Consider the following 21435-nt stretch of genomic DNA (forward strand, 5'->3'; position numbering starts at 1 on the left):
AAAAAAAAAAAAAAAAAAAAACCCAGTGTTCACCAGGGAACAAAAAAAGAAATTTGGCTGCCAAACTCTAGTAGAATCACCGAAGTGTCACAGTCTTCCCAGGTCAGTCAGCACCCACCATGTGTGGGCCCTGTAGAGAACCTCGATTCACACCTGTGGCATGCTCTTTGCTGAAGCCCTCCACTTCTCTGTGTCCTCACAGTGAGGGCACCCACCTTCCCAGCATCTTGGTTTCCTCACTGGCATACACCTTGGGGAGGGCCAGGCATACCCAATCCAGGAGGATGGAGGCAGCACGAGGCAATGAAGGGGTCTCGTCACCATACATGGTGCATGCTCCCAAGCTGACTCACTCACATCTTTGAAGGAGCTCTGCCCAAAGGTGCCCTTTTGCGGACTTAGACTGAAAGGAAGCAAAGTGACAGCTTTTCCTGCTTCATGCTCCTGGAGCCAGAGGGAGAGTGGGCTGCATGCACACATGTTAGGCCAGAGTGGCCCAGCCAGGGCACCCAGGCACCTGCTCTAACAGCGGCCTGTCCAAAAGGGTTAAACTGACAAGGTCTTCCCAAGGCCCAGGGCGACTCTGTGCTCCCCACCCCATCTTGACGGAAGGTGGGGCCCAAGAACTCTCTCTCCGCACCACCCAGGTGCCATGGTCTGCCCCTAACATGACCAGGCTTTTGCAGGGATGGAGGGGGAGACAAAACTTGATGGCCCAGGCTTTCAACTCAGCCTCCACCTGCCCCTAACCCCTCCCGGAGTCCCAGCCTGCACCTACCACCCACTCCATGCCAACTGCTCAGCCCCCAGCCACCCCTCGGCCTGCCAGACCCCCAACCCCCACTCCCACCCAGCCACCCCTCCAGCTCTTCCTCTATGAGCAGCTACCCCACCACCCTATGTGGAGGTTGGCTCCTCACTGGCCCAGAGAATGAGTGGTGCTCCCACATCCCTTTTAGCCCTAAAGTTCTATGGTTTCTTTCCTCCCTCCAATGTGCCTTAACCACAAACCCTGCCTAACATGCTTGCTGACAGTCTGTTCTGTCTCCCCATGAGACCATAGACAAGTCACTGCCTTCAAGGTGATGATACCCTCCACTCCCTCCCCTCTCTCGTTATGTGAGCAATGGGGCATCTCTTCTTCAGGCATTGACCAAAGCAGGCAGATCTTCAGACATTCCAGACTGTGGGCCAAGGAGGAACCTGCCTAGGTAGAAGATGAGGGGAGACCAAGGATAAGGAGGGCCCCACTGGAGTCAGGGGGAATTCCGCCCCTAAGGGTGAAGCTCCCACTCTGGCCTAGTGCCCCCCCAGGAGGGGGGGCAGGCGCCTGCCAGATGATGGACCAATCCCCATGACGCTACACTCTTCCCTGTGACTACTAGATGCCCCCATGCCTCCCCACTCGGTCTCGGCTCCAGCCATATAAGGACCCACCCAGAGCAGCCTCCAGCCTTGTTAAGTCCTTGACTCCATTCCACGAAGCTCATTGGAACCCAAGACCCTGCCTGAAGTCCTCCCAAGTATTCCAGCCCACGTGGATGAGACAGGACTGGTGATCAGATTGGCAGGGTTGTGCTTGAATGGCTTCACTTCATTGTCACTACTGTAGGATGAGAGGCTTCCCCCAGCTTACAAGGGGACCAGGGCAGAGTGGGGCCTCAGTTGCTCCACAAGGCTGCTCCTTCCAGGCCCAGAGATCACCCCCTAGCCTCAGGGCCCTTGTAACCTCCCGGTTTTGGTAGCTGGTTGGAGTCCCCAGCAGAGGGCCCAGGAGCCCGCAGGCACATGCTCTATGTGCACACTGTCAGGGCAGCTCACTATGAAGCCAAAAGCCTGGAACTCTGCCAGCCGTGCGCCCAGAATTGATGGCTGGCCTCACAGCACACACCTGCCCTGTGACTCCCCTGTGCCTCCCTGAAGCAGGCCACTGGTGGGGTGAGGGGGGAAGTTGCTCTGCCTCACGAAGGACAAGCACAGCTGGAGGGGAGGGGCCAGCCATGGGAGAGGCTCTGATCCCCCCCTCAGGCTGATGCTTCCTCCACAGCCGTGCCGTTGGCGTGGGCCTGCTGCCAGCCAACCTCTGGCCATCACGGGGCGGGGCGTTTGTTCCCAGGGAGGGCAGTGCTGGTAAGGAGGAGTTCCTCCCTCCTCAGGGCAGGCAGCACCAGCGCCCCTAGTGCATCAGAGTCGGTAGCTACCACGCTACAGGCACAGACCCAGGGACACCAACAAAGCTGCCAGGAAGGAACTGGTCTCGAGGCGTGAAGAATGACAGATGACTTCTGCCCAGAGTAGTGAGGAGGTGCATTAGAATGCTTTCTACAAAGCATGTGAGGAGACCGGATTGCCCCAACGGGCAAATTGGGGTCCATTTCAAAACTCCCGGCATGAGAGAAGGAAGCAGCTCTGACAGCAGAAGCTCCACCACAGGCCTGTGCAGGAACTGCCAGCCCACAGAGAACAGCTCCCATTCACGGGGCTGGGACCCTGTGCCAACAGTGTGCTCCAACTTTCTGGAAGTCACTCAGACTGTGAGACCAAGGCAGGAGCAGGAATCAGGGGAGACATTCCAGACAGGGGAACAGCATGAGCCAAGCTGCTGAGCAGGGAGGGTCTCAAGGAAAGGGAGGCCATGGTGAGCCCTGTGTTAAAGGTTTTCTCAAAAGGAAAACAAAAGTCTTACTACTCACTGATTGATGATGGCTTCTTAACCCTTAGTGGTCTGAAAACTAAAGATAGGCCAAAAATGCAGATATTGTCTCTCTTATACATCATTAGGACAGGGCCCTTGCCCAGCCACCAGCTAGGAGCTCCAGTGGTCCTAGGACACGATCAGTGGTTGGGAGGTACACACTGACGTGTGCAGAGTGTTTCTCACACACATCAGGAATGACAGCTTCCACTCACTGAGAGTGTCCGTGAGTTGAAGACAGGTGTGCGTCACTCCATAATGTGGGAGAAATTGAAGGCTAGCTGGGCTATGGTCTGGGCTGGGCCTGGGACCAATTCTCTTTCTACCTTGCCCCTCTGACGAGCCATCCACTGCAGAACGTTCCACTGTATGGTCCGAGAAGGCTTTTCGTTAATCACATTTAAATTGTTTTCACCTGGAGTGACAAGCACATGGTGGGGTTTTGGTGACACATGCACACACCAGTGTACACACATATCAGGAGGAAGATGGAGCAACCACCTTAGATGCCCCCACAGCAGCCATGCCAGACAGAATTAACACCTGTCCTGCCTAGGGCTATGGAAGAAACCATGAGGTCAGGCCAGAGAAGACCTCCACGGGCAGAAGATATGAGCCCCACCCCAAAGCACAGTACTCAGGATGCCACTGCCGCCCACCAGTTAACAGGCTGCCTGACAGAGGGACACCTCAATGTCCCTGGTGTGTTGCCAGCTCTGGAAGAGTTCCAATCACACAGCAGGTACACAGCAAACATCCGACGCATGAGCAGGTTTCACAGAAAGGAGCTCTCTGCATAGGGAAACTGGATTGGACACCTCAGGCCCCCTTTCAACACTGGGATGCTCAGATCCCAACCCCAATTTTATTGCTCCTCTGCTAACAGAAATGTAGCATCTTCTTATTTTAAAAGGCAAAATACCTAACACCAATTGAGCATTGACTCCACATGGGTCACCAGATGATCCTCACAACAGCTGTAAGATGAATACTATCACCAGCCCCCATCTTACAGGTGGGGAAACTGAGGCACAAAAAGGTTAGGTCATGTGGCGGTCACACAGTAAGCAGGTGGAACGATGCTGAGAACTGAAGGTGCCCCTCTGGGCAGTGACCATGACACCCCCCATCTCCCCAACTGCCCAGAGTAAGACCTGGAGCTTCCCAAGGACACTAGGAGCTCCTCCTGAGACACAACTTGGGCTTGACCTCACGCTCTTACCCGACAGGCCTGGACAAGATGTTAAATGATTACAACTTATATTGAGTGTCATGAGTGAGACCACACCTTTTTGGTGTTTGCTTTCAAAGTGCAGCAAGTTCTCCTGTAGCATAACATACACAGTGTTCCTAAAAGCCACCACAGGATGCAAAATCATGCAATAAAAAACAAAAGGCTTAGGCCGATCCCGTGGCGCACTCGGGAGAGTGAGGCACTGGGAGCGCGGCGTTCGGATCCTATATAGGAATGGCCGGTGCACTCACTGGCTGAGTACCGGTCACATAAAAGACAAAAAAATAAAATAAAATAAAAATAAAAAACAAGAGGCTCATGGAAACGATGGGGTTAGGGGTGCAATATTTCAAAACCTCATCTGTGACATAAAAGAACATAGAAACCTGATCAACACGGACACACAGGCAGCACAGCTGTACACAAATGCACATGAAGTCTGCCCCCGACCTTGGGGAAGACCCGGTGCTTGCCGTGGGCATGAGTAGACTGCGGTTTCTGAGTTACCGTGAAGCGCTGGAAGGCGGCCTGCCAATCCCAGAGGGGTGGGTGTGGTTTAGTGCAGGTCTGAGGTCTGGGCATTTTGATTTTGCGTACTGGTAGGTAGGTGTTCTGTTTAGCTGGCAACAGTTTTCTGAATTCATCTAGTACATTTTTGGCTTTGAGGGCCATTTAGTCTCTGTCGTGACTAGTCAGCTCTGCAGGTGTGACAGTACATGCTTGAATGGGCATGGCTATGTCCCAATGAAACTTCATTTAGCAAAATGGGCCTCCAGCCTGTGGGTCATAGTGTTCCAACCCTTAACCTAGCATTTTTCCTGGACAAAACTGCATATAACCAAACACAGCATTTGTGTTATGCTCCAACTGTTCCCTAATACATCAATAGTGCTGAAACAAACCCGCTTTTCCAAAATAAGCCTTATTGCAGAACTGACTACAAAGAAAAGGACTGGAACATGTAAATTCAATCCAAGCCCAGGACTTAAGGTTAACTCTTTTGAGAAGTCAGAAGAAATTTAGTTTCAAAAAGTGCCAAGTACAGACAAGACAGCTCGCTGCAGGGTCAATGTTATACTGTCTTAAAAGTCTTACAAACTTGGAATTCTCAAGATAAATAAGACCCTCATAGAAGGAAATTTCATGCTATAAACTCAATTACAACAGGGGATGAAACTTTAACCCAGTTACAGAAACAAGTGCTTCTTTAGCACAGGTGCCCGAGCATCAGACCAAAGCCCTAAAGAAAAGCACAGGGGCAGAGAAAGACCTGAGTGGGTCTCATGCCCAGCCTGAGGACCCTGGAAAAGCCCCACTGAGCATAGGACATTTGAGGATAGAAGGTGTAAACCAAACACACTGAAGTCAAGCGGCTGGAGGCCCCCAGGGATGCCTTGCAGAAGGAACAGGCCAGCATGGCCTGGGTTCTCCAGGTTACCAAGACTGGCCTTGCCCTCAAGGGCTGGGGGAGGGGGCATGCAGGAGGGTAGGGGTCCACAACACCTCATGCTCTGGCCTACATGCACCTGTCTCACTCCAAGGCGGGTCCTAGGTAGGTGGGTATCCTGCTTTCCATCCCTCATCCTTTGGGATGGATCAGAGTTCCATAATAAAGTCACTGTGGAAGACTAAAGGTCTATACTTGGTACATTTTGCTTGTGGCTGCAGCTCCACAGTCCAGCCCCAGCCCAGGGGCAGCAAGAGAGCTGCCAGGACCTGCCCAGGGTGCGGTCTCCACCCTGTTGGCACCTCGATCCTTCAGTTCCGCTGAGCTTCTCATGAACACTGGGCCTGATGGGGGGCATGTCACTTCCCCCCCCCCCAAGTCTGGTGGTGTCCTATGTCCTGTCCAGATCACACTGGGGCTCCCGGGACTTGGGGACTGGACGCAAGTTTTCTGAGCCTTCTGCCTGGTGTTAAAAGAGAGGAAAACACAGCCCACCAGGTGGATGACCACTTTACAAAGATAATAAACATGACCAACAAATTCTTCTGTCCTGTTGAAAGGGTTTAGGTGCTCTTTCAAAGGCTTCTCACATGTGGGCAGCCTCGCCATCGGCCTCCAACAACCACAGTGAGGCTCTCAGTGCCTGAGCAGCGAGCTCTTGGCCCTGCCTAGGCTGTGAGTTCTAGGGAAGCTGAGGGTGGTGAGAAGACAGAAACGGAGACAAGGACCACATGGTATTCCTGACTTACGAGCATCTGACCCTGCAAGACAGACCCACTATCAGCAGGCGACAGACTCAGGAAACAGCAGAGCATCCGTCAGACAGACACCTCCCCACCCCCGACAGCTGCAGCACACCAGGCTTGTTGCACATGAAGCAATCTTACACCACTCACACTTGTGCACTCGCATGCACGTTTTTACACACCCACACAGCCATACACATACACCCACATGGAGTTTTCACCCCCTCCTCCCACTTATAAATCTTGCCCAATTATCTCAGAACAGTTCTTTCTTCTCTGTTCCTTCCTGAGCAAAAAAGAAAAGCAGTTTTCATGGGTGATCAGTGTCCACAACTTCCGGTCCACCTGCCTCAAGAATAAGGAAAACCATGAAGTACAGCAATGAAATTGGGCACAAGGGCCAGAATTACCAACGTGTGAAGCACGGGAAGGAGCCCAGAGCCCTGCAGAGTCTCCTGTGAATTCCTGCCCTCCTCCTCCACGTCGACCCACACTCCCTCAACCCAGCGACTTCTCACCTGGTGGAACAGAACATTTTCACATCACTGGCACTGCAGCTTCCCTCATGTCTACTACCTCATGCAAAAACACATAATTTCAGCTTCCAGATAAGCCAAAGAACTGACTGCTGTTTACTGTTGCTCATCTGGAAGATGCATGAATTCACAAGGGAACTTCTGCAGCGCGAGGAGCCTGGTCAGTTACCAACTGCGTGGGACACCCCCCTTCTCCTAGTTCACAGCCTGCCTGGCCCTACATGACATGGACTGCTGAGGGGCTCCTCAACTCAGCCATCCCTGATAACAAATACTCATCCTGAGCCAGACAGTGACCCCGGAGGAGCTGGTGACCCTGGGGCACCTCCTCTGTGAAGGGTGGGCAGAGGAGGAGCAGCTGGCATATAAGCCTTTGAGGGAGAAGAGACCCAGCAAGAGTTGGGAGATGCATGTGCAAATCACCGTTTTATTAGAAGCCAACACTGGAAAAGGAGTCCACCATGCTTGTTCAAAGAAGGAGAGGAAGAACCTAGAAATGCTTCATTTGAGCTGAGCCCCAAGGGCAGAATCTGGATTTGTAGAGAAGGAAGAGGGAGGAATAAATGGCAGAAGAAAAGGTGATGTTGCAGAAACCTACAAGAGTTTGAATCCAAGAAAATAGATAAGCCACATAAAAGGAGACTTGAGCTTTTATTCAAACTTCTAACAACTGTCTTTTAAATGCGATGAGGTTGCTCAGAAGAGAGAAGCATCCCTGTACAGAAAGGCCATTTGTATTTAATTGAATACACTGAAGACCAGGCCTCCTGAGGGGCTGGAGCAGGGGGGTCCCGGTCAGCTCCCAGCCTGCGAAAGTGAAGAGGGCTAGAACCTTCAACAAGGTCCCAAAAGAGAGGAGGGAGTGCTGAGAGCTGTAAAACAGCACAGAATGCACTCCAAAAAGACATGAGCACTTATGCAAGCACTGGCACTCCCCAGAGGGATGGTGGGGGTGCAACAGCCCCCAAACGTGTTCACTACCTAAACCTTCCAGGAATAGATGCTATTTACAAGTGTGCAGGGCTCAGCTCTGACATACACAGAAGTCAGAGGGAGAGGTTAAGTTCAGGAGCATCTCAGCCATCTCCTCCTAACAGTGAACAGTGACAACCCAAGTGCGCCCCCACACTGCATGCACTGCTGAATGACAACCATGGCTCTCCATCTGAAATGCTAATGGCCCACCCAATCAGAGTAAGCTAAAATAGCCAGATCCCCAGACTTCAAACTCCCCGCCTGGAGTCCAGTGGTGGGGGACGAGGGGTTGAAGAAAGGATAGTTTCTATCCCAGGAAGATGACATAGGGACTATTCTTTTCTCTTCCTCTAGACATAGCCAATCTCCTGAAAACTTTTGAAAACAGGGAACAATACCAGCCACACAGGCCACATGAAGGCCCCAAGTGGATCCCACTCGGTTCCTTCTGTACCTCAGCCCCATGCAGGGCCCTCCCCGGTAACATGAGATGAAAGCCTGTCTTCATCTCCAAGTCACACCAAACAATAGGAAAAAGTACACCTTAACTGATCACAGTTAAAACTACCGACAGTTCCCGGGGCTCACAGTGGAGATTAGGACTTAACTTCTGTGTGTGGTATCTCAGACATGCTCAGCAGCCAAGCCTCCCATCTGAGTCCAAGCTGGAAGCAGCCCCACGTGGCACCTGGGCCTCCATCAGCCAGGGCCCCAGAGGAAGAAACAGATACTGCCTGACGACACAGAAACAAAGGCGCCCCTGTGCAGGAAGACTTAGCAGCGTTAACCTTCACAGGAGAGTAGTGACCAGAGTCCCTGCTGCAGGACGTCACAGTGAGGACTGGCTGACCGCTCTCCACTTCAGTGGGAAGGGACCAGCCCTCTGTCCCCTGCTGCCCCCTGGGCTTTAAGCCTCTTCAGACTGTGAAGGGTTACGACTGCCATTTCCATGCCATCTGTGACATGCCACTGGGCGTCACATCACAAAATGGGAAGCCTTAACCCTTCCAGGGCCACACTCCCTCAGGGCCTCGCTGAGCCACAGCTCTGACCACCAGCTCCATCAAGGCCTGTGGTGAGAAATAACAGAGAGGTTTTGCAAAGCAAGTTCCAGGAAGGGCCAGAAAGGCCTTCTGAAATCCTGGGAGGAGACACTCAGCAGAAAGTGGGGGAACCAAGTCCGCGTCTCTTGCCATTTTCAAAAGGACACTCAGCAAAGTGGTGCCGCCGTCAGTTGAGGCCCTGCCCAGCTCCTCTGTCAGGCTTCTCCCTGCAAGCGTCCTGCAGCATCACAGAGCCACAGGAAGGATCAGAGCCAGCAGGGAAACTTCTAAGTAAGAGGAAAGTAAGTTTCTGGTGTCATGCAGCCTAGGCCAACCCACAAACAGTGCTCGCTGCACTTCCTGCATAAACTTAAGAGCTGGGACATAAATCCTACCTCTACCCTGCACCTTTTAAGTGCAAATCTTCCCTCTGGGGGGTGGGGGGTTCTGGGTATAGACAGTTACACCTGCAGCAATCTCTGGGCAACAGCTGAGCTGAGCTATCACACAAGGTATGCACACAGGAAGGGTCTCACATTAGTGTTCCTTTTGTAAAACATGCTACTTAATAAGGCAGCAGCAAAGCCCTCAGCCTGACCACGAGGCCCCACGGCCTCTCTGACCCCATCTCTGGCCACCCCATTCTGCCCTGTTCTCTCATCTCCAGCTCTACTGACATCCTAGCTGGTAAGTTCCCTCCCCTGCCTGGAGGGCTCCTCCCCCAGGGGACATGTATCTCCCCTATACACGTGCCCCCTTTCCTCCTTCAGTGCCACTGGACATTCTGTCTACTTACTCATCTCTCTGTTTGTGTGCTCCCACACCCACGAGAACAGGGCACTTCTTCGTTCAGTGCCAGTGTACCAGGGCCCATGCCAGCACAACGCTTGGCAAAGAAGAGGCGCTCAATATATGCTGGTTAAACAGATGAGAAAAAGTACTTCCAGAATTCCCAGTTATCACTCCCCCACCCCCTTCCTGGTTAAATAAGCCAAAATATCTTCACACCAATAGAAAAGATAATAATCAAAAACATACAAAACTCTTGCCTCATACCATATAGGAAAACTAACTCAAAATGGATCAAAGACCCAAACATTAAAAGCTAAATCCATAAAACTTTTTACAATAAAACATAAAGATAAAACTTTATTGTGACACCAAAAGCACAACATTAACAAAAGAAAAAAAAAGATATTTGGACTGTATCAAAATATTTGTGCATCTAAGGACACTACTGAGAGAGTGGGGAAAAAAAATACCCGTAGAACAGGAGAAAATATTTGCAAATCGCATATGTGATAAGGGTCTCATGTCCAGAATACATAAAGAATTCTTACAACAGGAGAAAATACTTGCAAATCACATATGTGATAAGGGTCTCATGTCCAGAACACATAAACAATTCTTACAACTCAACAACAAGACAACCCCATTCAAAAAACAGGCAAAGGACTTGAACAGACATTTCTCCAAAGATATACAAACAGCCAATAAGCAAGGGAAAAGATGTTCAGTATCATTAGTTATCAGGGAAATTCAAGTCAAAACCACAATGAGACAAAACTTTACGTCCACTAGGATGGCTGTAATCAAAAAAGTGAAAAAAACAAGTGCTGGTGAGGACCGAGAGAAGTCAGAGCTCTTACAAACTGCTGAGGGGCACATGAAACGGCACAGTGATGTGGAAATCAGCCTGGTAGTTCCTCATAAAGTTAGATGTAAAATGACCCTATGACCTAGCAATTCCATTCCTAGGTATATACATATAAGAACTGAATACAGATATTCAAACAAAAACTTGTAGATGAATGTTAAAAGGAGAACTATTCACAATAGTCAAAAAGTAGAAACAACCCAGATGTCCAGTGGATGAATGGATAAACAAAATGTGGTATATCCATTCAATGGAATATTATTCAGCTACAAAAAGGAATGAATCCAATGCTGATCCAACGTGGACAAACCTTGAAAACATCATGCTGAGTGAAAGAAGCCAGACACAAAAGGCCACATATTACATGATCCTATTTATATGAAATATGAAATGCCCAAAAGAGGCAAATCCATAGAGACAAAGTCAGTTAGTGGCTGCCAGGGGCTAGAGAAGCAGAGGTTGGAGAATGCAGAGCAACCATTAATGGGTATGGGGTTTCCTTTTGGGGTGATGAAAATGTTCTATAATTAGAGGTGACAGTTGTGCAGTATTGTGGACGTATTAAATGCCACTGAATTGTACACTTTAAAATGGTAAAAATGGTGAATTTCATATTATCTGAATTCTACCTGCTTTTTTTTTTTAAGGAGGGTGGGGTGGTGTGGGGAAGAACCACAAACCTCTCTGAAGCTGCTAAACTACTAAAAGGCAGAAGCAGGCTTGCTCTGACACCACCAGCACAAAATTGGGTGCTCAGGAAAGACACTCCTTTAGTGCATCAAGATCCCAAACAACCACAGAACTACACCCATCAAGCAGGCAACCCCTACCAGGCCATCAGCCCTGAGTCCTCACAGAGTCCTAGGGAGCCGCAGCAAGCCCACCATACAGATGGGAATTAAGAACCTTTTCCCAGCAAAGGAGCCTATACCTAGAAATGTGATCATGTGGGACACACAAGGGACAATTCACTGGTGAGGAGCCAAAGGGGAGAGAGGGGGAGGCCTCAGCTGGCTGGGGTCACTTGGGCCACCACCAACACAGTACCATTTAAGCCAGGCCTTGTCACAGGCTCCACGCTGTTTAAAATCAAAACAAAATAAAACACACTGTGGTTCATATACTAACACATTATTGGGGACTTACCACAGGCCTCAGTCTCACAAGCTGTTTCACTCATTCAATGGCCTGAATGCTGCTTCAGTTTTACCAAGGCTGACTGGGCCCCAGGGTCACCGCGATGATTCCAACCACACCCACCCAGAGCAGCATGTGCCTCAGGAGGCCCCAAGACAACATGGGGTAGGGGGAACAGCGGACACAGCACAGACCTGAGAGACATGTGGCTGAGGTCCCCCCAACCCCCCGCATATTGTTAGGTGGATCGCTAGATCACAACTTCTAAACACTACCGTTCATGAAACAAAGTCATGCTGAAGTCCAGTTAACCACCTACTTTATCTACTCTTAATCAGCTATGACTGCTGTGGGTGGACGATACCAATGGGGAGGTGACACTGGTCCTTAATCAAGAAAATATTAACTTATGGGCCGGCCCGTGGCTCACTCAGGAGAGTGTGGTGCTGATAACACCAAGTCAAGGGTTAAGATCCCCTTACCGGTCATCTTTAAAAAAAAAAAAGAAAGAAAGAAAGAAAGAAAATATTAACTTATGTCACAGACTCAGAGTCCTGAAGTAAAACACACACAGTGACAAGGCGAGCTCCAGAAGCTGGGTGGGGGAGGGGAAGGAGGTGGCCCAGCAGCTCACAGAAGTGCAGCTGCCATAAGCATCACAGCCAGTCAAGTCAAAACCAGAAGTTCACCCCGTGAACCTCAGCTTCCTCACCTGTGAAAGGGGAACACTTCATGGCTAACACCTTGCGAGGTCTCCACAAAGAGTAACTATGATTGTAGTTATTACAGAAAATAAGATGGCTGTAATGACAGGCTGTCCTGTACAGTGGGCTTACAGGCCACAGCCTCTCATGGCAATTCCAGAATCTCTGAAAGTTTTCTGCTGGAATTTGAAGCAGCCACCACCCTAACTTTTGCAAACTGCTGTTTCCCCGGCCCTGGGTAATCTGCATCATGAAGCTCCCTGAGGGAAGGCCTGGGTCAAATTCAATTTTTGAACTTTTTGTTATAGAAAATTTCAAACATACCCACAGAAGTAGAGAGAAAGGTATGGTTAACTACAAGTGTCCACCGCCCAGGTCCCAAGGCCATTGGGCAAGCAGCAGCCTCTTGTCACCCATGTGCTGCTCCTTTCCACTACCCCTCCCACGAGCTTTCATGGAGCAAATCCTACAGACCATGCATGTATGAATGATGAACACGACCACAACACTGTGATAACACCTACAACAACTTAACAACCGTCCCTCAACCTTTGCTGGAGTCACACTTGTCTGAAATCTATAGGTTCCCCTCTTATTTACAATCACATGCTCAAAAAATTAGGTCATTTGCCCCGTTTCCCACGGTTGGGTTTTGCCAACGGTGTCCCCTGTGTGTAACTTGGCAAGCCCCCGATATCCCCTAAATTAGATCTCAAATGTGACCAGCACACGTCCCTCTGGAACATGATGCCCTCCTTGGGGGCTAGTAGCCACTGAAGTTGTCTGAACCCCCCCACCATTTCATTAGGTGTCTGTAAAAGTATAAACTTAAAATTCTACCATTTCATATGAATTAACTAGAATATGTCAATAGCTGTGCTGTCCATTAGTTAAGACTTGACTTCCTCAGGTACCACCTGGACAGAGTGTACACTGGCCATCTCTGTCATTTCAGAAAGTCCATGGGACAATGCTGCTCCATCTGTGAGGGGACCTGCCTCACCCTCTATCTTGCCCCTGGAGAGTTCAGTCCATAGAGAAGAGGCAGGATAAATGCTTGCTTCTCTCCCTCTTATTCACCAATTTTCAAAATGAATTGGTTCCCTAACATCCTCCAAAGGGGACTGGTGAGTTTCTTCCTTTCCTTTGAGCATTAACAGGACCTGTGGATTTTCAACACCTGTAACTCAGGGACTCAGCCTTCTTGTTCATGCTCACTTGTCCCACCCTTGGCCAGTGGGGCCCCTCTGGGTCCTTCTGACACAATCCAGGTAATGTCTTACAATCACAACATTCTCAATGCAGATTTAGAATTTAAACATTTTACTTAAGTACTTGGATTTTATATTTTCATTTTTCTTTTGTGGTGAATATTTTGGTCCTTAAAGACATTACTTGTTGGTTTTCTCCTATAATATACAACAGAAATAATACTGGTATTGTTATCCTGAAACCAAAACTATGATTCCTAAAGAGTTTAAGATTTTTAAAGATTTCTGTTTGTTCTTACAGTATATTTCACTAAAACATTTACGGCTAAACTACCATGTTTTAAAGTCATGTGAAATAAATCCTCTCTGACAGGTTAAGTCAACATTTGGAGTCACAACTGACATGCACCTAGATTCACTTATTTCATTTTGTCTTTTTTTTTTTTTTTTTTTTTTTTTTGGTGACTGGCCAGTACAGGGATCTGAACCTTGACCTTGGTGTTACAGGCTGTGCTCTAACCAGCTGAGCTAACCAGCCAGCCCTCATTTTGTCTTTCATTTTTAAGGACTGCTCCACTACCACCACCGGACATACTTTTGTTTCATGATTAAGTAAAACACGCACACGACGCTACAAAGATAGGAACGCTCAGAGAAGTCTCCAGGAATCCCAGTGCCTTCTCCATACCTCCTGGAGATAACAATGTGGCTTACTTATGGTTTACACTTCCATTTTTAAAAATAAAATATGAGCAAACACACGTATGTCAATACCCCCACTTTTCTTCAGGTGAGTGGCAACACACTGCATCTCTCCTTCCATCACCTTGTTCTTTTTCACACTTGTCATTCCACTCAGAAATCCCATCACCACAACATATGAAGAAGTCCCAACCTCCTCCTTTCACTCAGGGGTTCAGCTCCACCCAGCCAGCCACGGACAGATGCACACGTAAGTCATTCCCAGTGCTGCTATTTCTGAGTGTTATAATGAACAGCCAGCCTTGTCACAATCCCTCCTTATTTTCTTTCACCTCCCTTATTTTTGACAGTATATCTTTGGGATACATTCTAGAAGTGGAATTGCTGGAGCAAAGGGTAAAAATGTACATAGTTTTGCTAGATATTGCAAATCTCCCTCCAAGGAGCTGTGAATCTCCAAAAGCAACTACGGCAGTGCCCGATTCCCACCACTAGAACGGCGTTCACCCCTTTTGCCAACCAAAATGCCAGAAGTGTTGTCTCGGTAAAGCTACAACACGCTTGATTCTTACATCAGAAAGACTGAGCATCATTCACACCTTGGTTAAGGGTCACTTGCATTATTTTTTCTGTGAAGCATCTGTTTTCTAAAGTCACACCCATTTCTGATCCTTAACACCCAGCATAAGGCCCATCTCTCAGCACATGAGCAATGTGTACGTATTAAACAAGCAGGACCCCTAACAGGCAAAATTCGGGGGCAGACACCACATCCATGAACCCACACAAGCAGTCTGACCCCTGTGTGCACAGGAATAAATGCGTACACAGTGGAGTGTTGTGTGTGGACTGTATGCATCACTTAGGAGTGGGAGAGTCACTGTGCAGGCAGGAGCCAGCCATCCTCCAGCCCTACTCTCTCCTGGTAACCACTGGGTTCTCAAGGAAGGAATGGGAAGACCCCAACTGACCACAGGCTACACTTTCAGCTGAAAGTGGGTACAGGCTACTTGCTGACCAGGACACACCCAAGAGTGAGCCAAAATTGCATTTTGTGGACAAAAACTAAAATCGACCGATATCCTGGGCTGACTTACACACCAAAATAAAAAGTGCACAAGGTGACATACTGATAAATCTTGAAGAAGCAATTGCTTAAGCATGGCTTTTGCCTATTTGACAGGGAGCATCAGGTGCCACAACTGCTCACAGACTGTCCTCTCCCATCAGGTCAGACCCACAAGAAAACCCAGGATGGCCTCTGGATGTTCCCTCTGAACCCTCAAACTGGATCCTTGCAACATTACAGGTGCATCTTCTTTCCCGGTCAGTGACAGGGAGGAGGCTCCCTCCTTTTATTCACTCATCGAACAATTACTGCTTGGACCATGAGCTTTTGAGTTAAGGAAGGGCCAGGCCAATGTGGGGTGATCAGCCTGGGACTTGGGAGAACCCTAAGCCAGCCGGCTGCCCTCAGACAGTGCCCTGCGCTATAGGACGAGGACAATGAGAACGGTCACTCACACCCCCCAGGCTACAGGTGCTTCCACCTCAACAAAGGAAGCGAGCTTTAAGACACACTCTGAGAGCTGTGTGGCTTCAGGGACTCTGTCTCTGTTAAAGCCTGACACCCCCAAATGGTAGTGACAGCATGCTTGCATCAATACTGGGTAATGGGTACTGTTGATGATGATCCTTAACTACCTCTAAGAAATCAGGACAGACTTGGAGTCCATCCTTATCTCCAAAGAGGCCTGACAACCCCCTGGAACATGAACCAGCGTAACCACCACGGATAAGAGTCTGGCAGCTCCTGAAGAAGCTTAACAGACTTACCATCCCATCTGGCAATTGTACTCCTAGGTACATACCTAAAAGAACAGAATAGAGGTATTCAAACGAAAACTTGTAGATGAATGTTAAAAGAAGCACTATTCACAACAGCCAGAAAGTAGAAACAACAAGGTGTCCGTCAGCGGACAAATGGGTAAACACAATGTGACACGTCCGCACAGTGGAACACTATTTGGCCATAAAGAGGAGTGAAGCTCTGACACATGCTACAATGTGGATAAACCTCAAAAACATCGTGCTGAGTGAAAGCAGACAGACATAAAAGGCCACATATTGTAAAATTCCAAGTACATGAAATGTCCAATATAGGCAAATCCACAGAGACAAAATGTAGATGAGTGGTTGCCAGGGGCTGGGGGTGGGGGAGGGAGGGAGTGATTACTAATGGGGTTGCCTTTTGGGGTGACAGAAATGAACGATTTAATTCATTAAATACTAATGATAGTTGCACAACTCTTACAAAAAACCCCACTGAACTATACATTTCAAATGGGTGAAATGCATGGTATGCAAATTATATCTCAATTTTTTTCAAAAAATTTTTTTAAGCACTGGGAAAGTTTGAGTTTGTTAGGAGAACATTCTGGAAATATTTTCTTGACACCAGAATCACCTGACCACACTCATATTATCTTATCTGCCATCACAGCTGAACCCTCACAAAACTGACCCCCAACACTTGTCAGAGCAGCTGAATCTCACACTGTGCATCTGGCAAGATGCTGTTAGGGGATGAACCCCTTTGTAAGTCATCTGCCAGCTCTGCGCCATGTCACAGTCTGTAAAAGGAGCCAACCCGACCCAAGAGGTTTCCAAGCTGCCTCTGAGTTATGTCTCTCTGTTCTACATTCTATTCCAAGTAGGTAGCCCTGGGCCAAAACAATCATTGGCCAGGCCCTGATGATAATGCAGAATATCCCACACAGGTGTCAGAGAATGCCCTGCTGAATTCAGACAGCCCTCAACAGTCTCCACTTAAGAGCTCTATGCAGGGAGAGCTGGCTCAGCTTCCACATGAGGCATAGGAAGGGCAACCAGCTCCAAGCACTGAAGTGGGGCCCCATGCTATGTGGTGATTGAGGAAAAATTCTAACCATTTTGGTCAGTGTTGGAATCATGAGAATGGCCAGAGGGCAAAGGCCACCTGGCAGGATTATCCTCTGTCCCTGATCCTCGGGTTCATCCTATTTAGGTCTGGGCTTTTCAAGTGAGTGACCAATGAGAATGATTTCTTTACTCCTAAGACTCGAAGAGAAGGGCTTGGGCAATCCCGTGCAGACAGCTTGAAGTGCAATCCTACAGGGACCTGCCTCCCTCCATCTTCTCTGGAGGTGGCTGTCAGCTCTGAAGCAACACTCAGTTTAAAGTGTCCAAGGAGCTGACTGAGGCCCACTGGACAAGTCAGAGCCTTCATTCCACTGATACCAGACCCCAAACACTCACCTGGCTTCGGGGATCGGGAGGCTGGTCCTACCAGTTGGCCATGGCTGCAGCTACGTCAAAAGGCAACTTGCACCAACGTGCTGACTAACCTAAATCAAAGGACAGAGAAAAAAACACTTAGTTTCCAAGGAAGCTTTCCAGAACATACTGGCAATTTTAAATGTCTCCAACCTCTGGAATTACAGAGCAAAATTTTAGATTTCCACCAGAGCTTTGCTTCTGCTAACTTCCACAACGGGGCCAAGCTGAGGAACTAAATTTCTGTCTGTGAGGTATGAGCCGATACAGTACTAACCAATAAATGACAACGTTCCAGACACCATCTCCACCAGTACTGATGAAGACAAAGGGAATAAACAGCCATGTGCTGAAATGAAATTGTTTCTACCTTTCACACACTGAACACACAGATAAATGGCTCAAGGCTTTTATCATAATAGTAACAACATTAATAACAGAAATAGTTAATACCTAGCATTTAGTAGGTGCTTAATATCATGCTCCAGGTACTGTGCTAAAACACAGCAACTCTTTGAATCCCCAAGACAACCTTAAGGGTAGAGGTCACAAGATCACGCCCATTTTACAGATAAGGATCTGATGTGTCTGATACTCAGGAACTTAACCGGGGTCACAGAGCTTGTAGATGGACCCTAGAGCTCACCTAGGTCTCCTCTCCAAACATGACCTCTTTGCCACCATGTTCTCTGGCATGGACCCCAGGGAGACCACCCACCATCCCAGGCAGTGCTGGTTTTGCCCTCAAGAAAGATGAGGCGCAATGTGCCTGGGAACGGGGACTTCACTTCTCAGATCAAGGTGGCTTCACCTCCAACCCCAGGGATCATCATCATGGTGCTTATACTACCTGGGGGAGTAAGGGTCTGCCTGTTGTACAGACAGGAAAACTAAGGTTCAAGGATGTTCAGGAATCTCCTGACGTTACTGAGACAGAGTGGCCCCAGGACCTCCGCTCCTGGTTTGTGACGTCAGACATCCAGGACTGCAGGCCAGAGGCTGAACCTAGCAAACCAGCCAAATCCCAGACTCCCAGGCAGTTCTGTCAGCTGTAGCTTGCAGAACAGAGTCAACATCACCTCTGCTGTCATTCTTTGCGCCCATGTGACTACCAAGAGCTTGCTCTGATATGAAATCTTTATTTTTAAACTGGGTTCACAGCAATTCACGGCTCATGGATGGTGAGAAACACTCCCACAGGGGAACTTGCAAACAAGGACAGGAGCAAATACCAGTGAACTCTATGGAAAGACCATTAGGCACCAAGGAATAAATGGCACCCTCGTAAATGAGGCCCAGGGCTGGTTGTGGCGACCGCGAGGGCTAGCTCCTTGAGAAGAGCCTTTTCTGCCACTCTTTTTGGCCCCAATCAGGCTGGGAAACCTAATGGGGAGGGTTAATATTAATTCTTTCATCCCTGCCAACCTGAGAACTCTCTGCCCCAGAGATGGGAAGCCTCAGAAGCAGCTGCCCAGTACTGCTCTACTGCAAAATCAAGGTCAATATGCAAAGTCAGCTGTTTCTACACACTAGCAACTAACAACCAGAACTCAAAACTTTTTTAAAAAAATCCACTTACATTAGCATAAATGTGAAATACTGAACGACAGAGAAACCACAATAAAACACCGTTGAGAAAAATTAAAGAAAACCTAAATAAGTGGAGAAATATGCCTTATTCATTGGTCAGAAGGTATTGATTCTCTCCCAAATTCATGTACAGATTCAATGCAATTACGATCAAAAATTCCTAGCATGCATTTTTATAAAAATGAAAAGGTGATTCTAAAATTTATAAGGGATCTGGCCATTTAGCTCAGTTGGTCAGAGTGCAGTGTTAGAACACCAAGGTCAAGGGTTTGGATCCCCATACCAGCCAACCAAATATAAATAAGTGAATAAAAATAAATTTATAAGGAAATACAAAGGACCTAGAATAGTGAAAACAACATTCAAAACAGAAACAAATTTGGAGGAGTTACCCTGCCTGATTTCAAGACTTATCATAAAGCTACAGTAACTAAAACGATGAGATACAGATACTAATATGAATAAGTAGATCAACGACAAAAAAAACAGACTCATGCAATATGTGGATAACTAATTTTCAATAAAGACCCACACACCGTATTCTGTGACCACAAGACACACAAGACAATATCTCTGTAGAGGGGTAAGGTCAAGTCACAACACAAGGTGCAGTAGGGATACAGTGCAGTATGCAAGAAGTCTTAAGGTAACCTCAGACTTTCACACTCTACCATGAGCCACCCAGCTCATGGCAAATCCATTCTTCCAGTTGTTCATATTAAAATCTGGAGTTGCCATCTTGAGCAGACTCCTTGACTATCCAGTCCATCAGAAAAGCCTGACAGTTCTGCCATCAAATGCACCTGGAGTCCAGCCACTGCTCACACCTCCACTGGCTACCTCATATCCCTGCTGGGACAGAAAACTCCAAACTAGACTCCTTGCTTTCAGCCCTTGGTTCAGAGTTCGCCAAGAGTGAAGCCCATTCTTTTCTGGCTCCAGAGGGCCACTCAGTGACCACCCACCCACACCTTCCCTGATTTCTGCCTGCTCCAGCTGTACTGGCCTCTTGGCCATGCCTCCAACACACCAAGCTTCCTCCCATCTTAGTGCCTTTTTATGTTTTAAACAAAATCCCAACACTATGTCATTTCAACAAGCAATTCTTCAATCCGCATCCCAAACAGAAAATGACCTTTAAAAACATAACTACCACCACTGTCTTACACACACTTAAAAACTTAACAACACTCCCTTAATGCCAATTAATGCCCAGTCCATATTTGGCTCCACAGAATTTCCTGGAAACACCTGTATACTGCTCTGTCCTAATGGTAACTGCTACAAAATTCACACAAGTTACTCCTCTTCCTCAATCACCCTCCCCCAGATGGCTGACCCCTCCGTGCCCCCCCATCCTGCCCAGTCTTTGCTCAAATGTGTCCTTCACAGAGGCTCACCCTGCCCACCATTGTCTTACTGGCTCCTTCTTTTGCACAGCCTGGCCCCTCCCACACTCTATGCAACACAGCTACTGTGTCTATGGACTTTCTCACCCAACAATAATGTAAATGCCACAAGGGCAGGAGTGTCTGTCTGCCCGATGCCTGATTTTATTTCAAGCACCTGGACCAATCTCTGACACATAACTGGTGCTCGATAAATACTTATTGAATGAATGAGCAGGGACAGTTTAACACTGAAGAAGGAACCGATCTGAGGAGCCCACAGCAGCAAAACCCCCTCCATACAATCAGTGCAAAATTCACAAAGGAGCTGAAACCAAGCAGAGACCACTTAGCATTATTAGAACTAAGAATATTTCTTTAAAATAAACGTTAATCACTTTTCAATGATATGTCATTTGGACTGTTTTGCCATCCACCCTGCACTATCTGGGTTCAAAAAGCTTTTACTGTTTTTATTTCCAACCCATACGTTTAAAACAGTATCAAGTAACCCTTAAGTACACAATTACCAGCTCATAAGAGACTCTTCCTCTCCCTTGATAAATCATGACGGTTTGGCTTTGACCCTGCACCTGGGTACGCCACTCACACATGCTCATGTGCATACTACCCTACAACCACCCAAACACAAGAGCTTCCCAATCTAAGGAAAGATCACACTTGGTGAGAAAGTAGCCATGGTGATTTACATAAAATCAAGTCACTGCACTTTGGGCAACAGAAGTCCTTTGTTGCCATTTTATCCCTCAAGCTCAGGCAAGCAAGGTCGGCTCCCTTTTAACTTGAGGGCAGAAGGCTTGGCCAGATACTAGCACTGTCTGAGGAACTCAAGTTCCGTGGAGATGCTGGGGTTGGGGTAGGAACAGCATGTCTGGAGCTGTCAGCACCCAATGGAGAAGCCTCGGCTCTATGAAGCACCCCAGAGGGCCCTGTTGTCCCTTCCACGAGTCCAGCCCCACGGACTGGATGCTGCTGCACACTTCCATTCCCCTGCCGTCAGCTGCACTCACCAAACACTCATACTGTCTCTAAAA

General features: G+C 48.2%; 1 protein-coding gene across 8 annotated transcripts in view; it reads right to left on the reverse strand.

Moving 5' to 3' along the window:
- GATAD2A (GATA zinc finger domain containing 2A) overlaps positions 1-21435 on the reverse strand; it is a 95406-nt gene that overhangs the window by 41371 nt on the left and 32600 nt on the right. For 7 of the 8 annotated variants that reach the window (XM_063111714.1, XM_063111715.1, XM_063111719.1 and 4 more), the window contains exon 2: positions 17385-17473. The gene's annotated coding sequence lies outside the window, so the exon portion shown is untranslated. The remainder of the gene's footprint in view (positions 1-17384; positions 17474-21435) is intronic. The other variant, XM_063111713.1, reaches the window with a different exon arrangement.

The sequence above is a fragment of the Cynocephalus volans genome, chromosome 10 (assembly GCF_027409185.1).
Source record: "Cynocephalus volans isolate mCynVol1 chromosome 10, mCynVol1.pri, whole genome shotgun sequence".
Classification (NCBI taxonomy): Eukaryota; Metazoa; Chordata; class Mammalia; order Dermoptera; family Cynocephalidae; genus Cynocephalus; species Cynocephalus volans.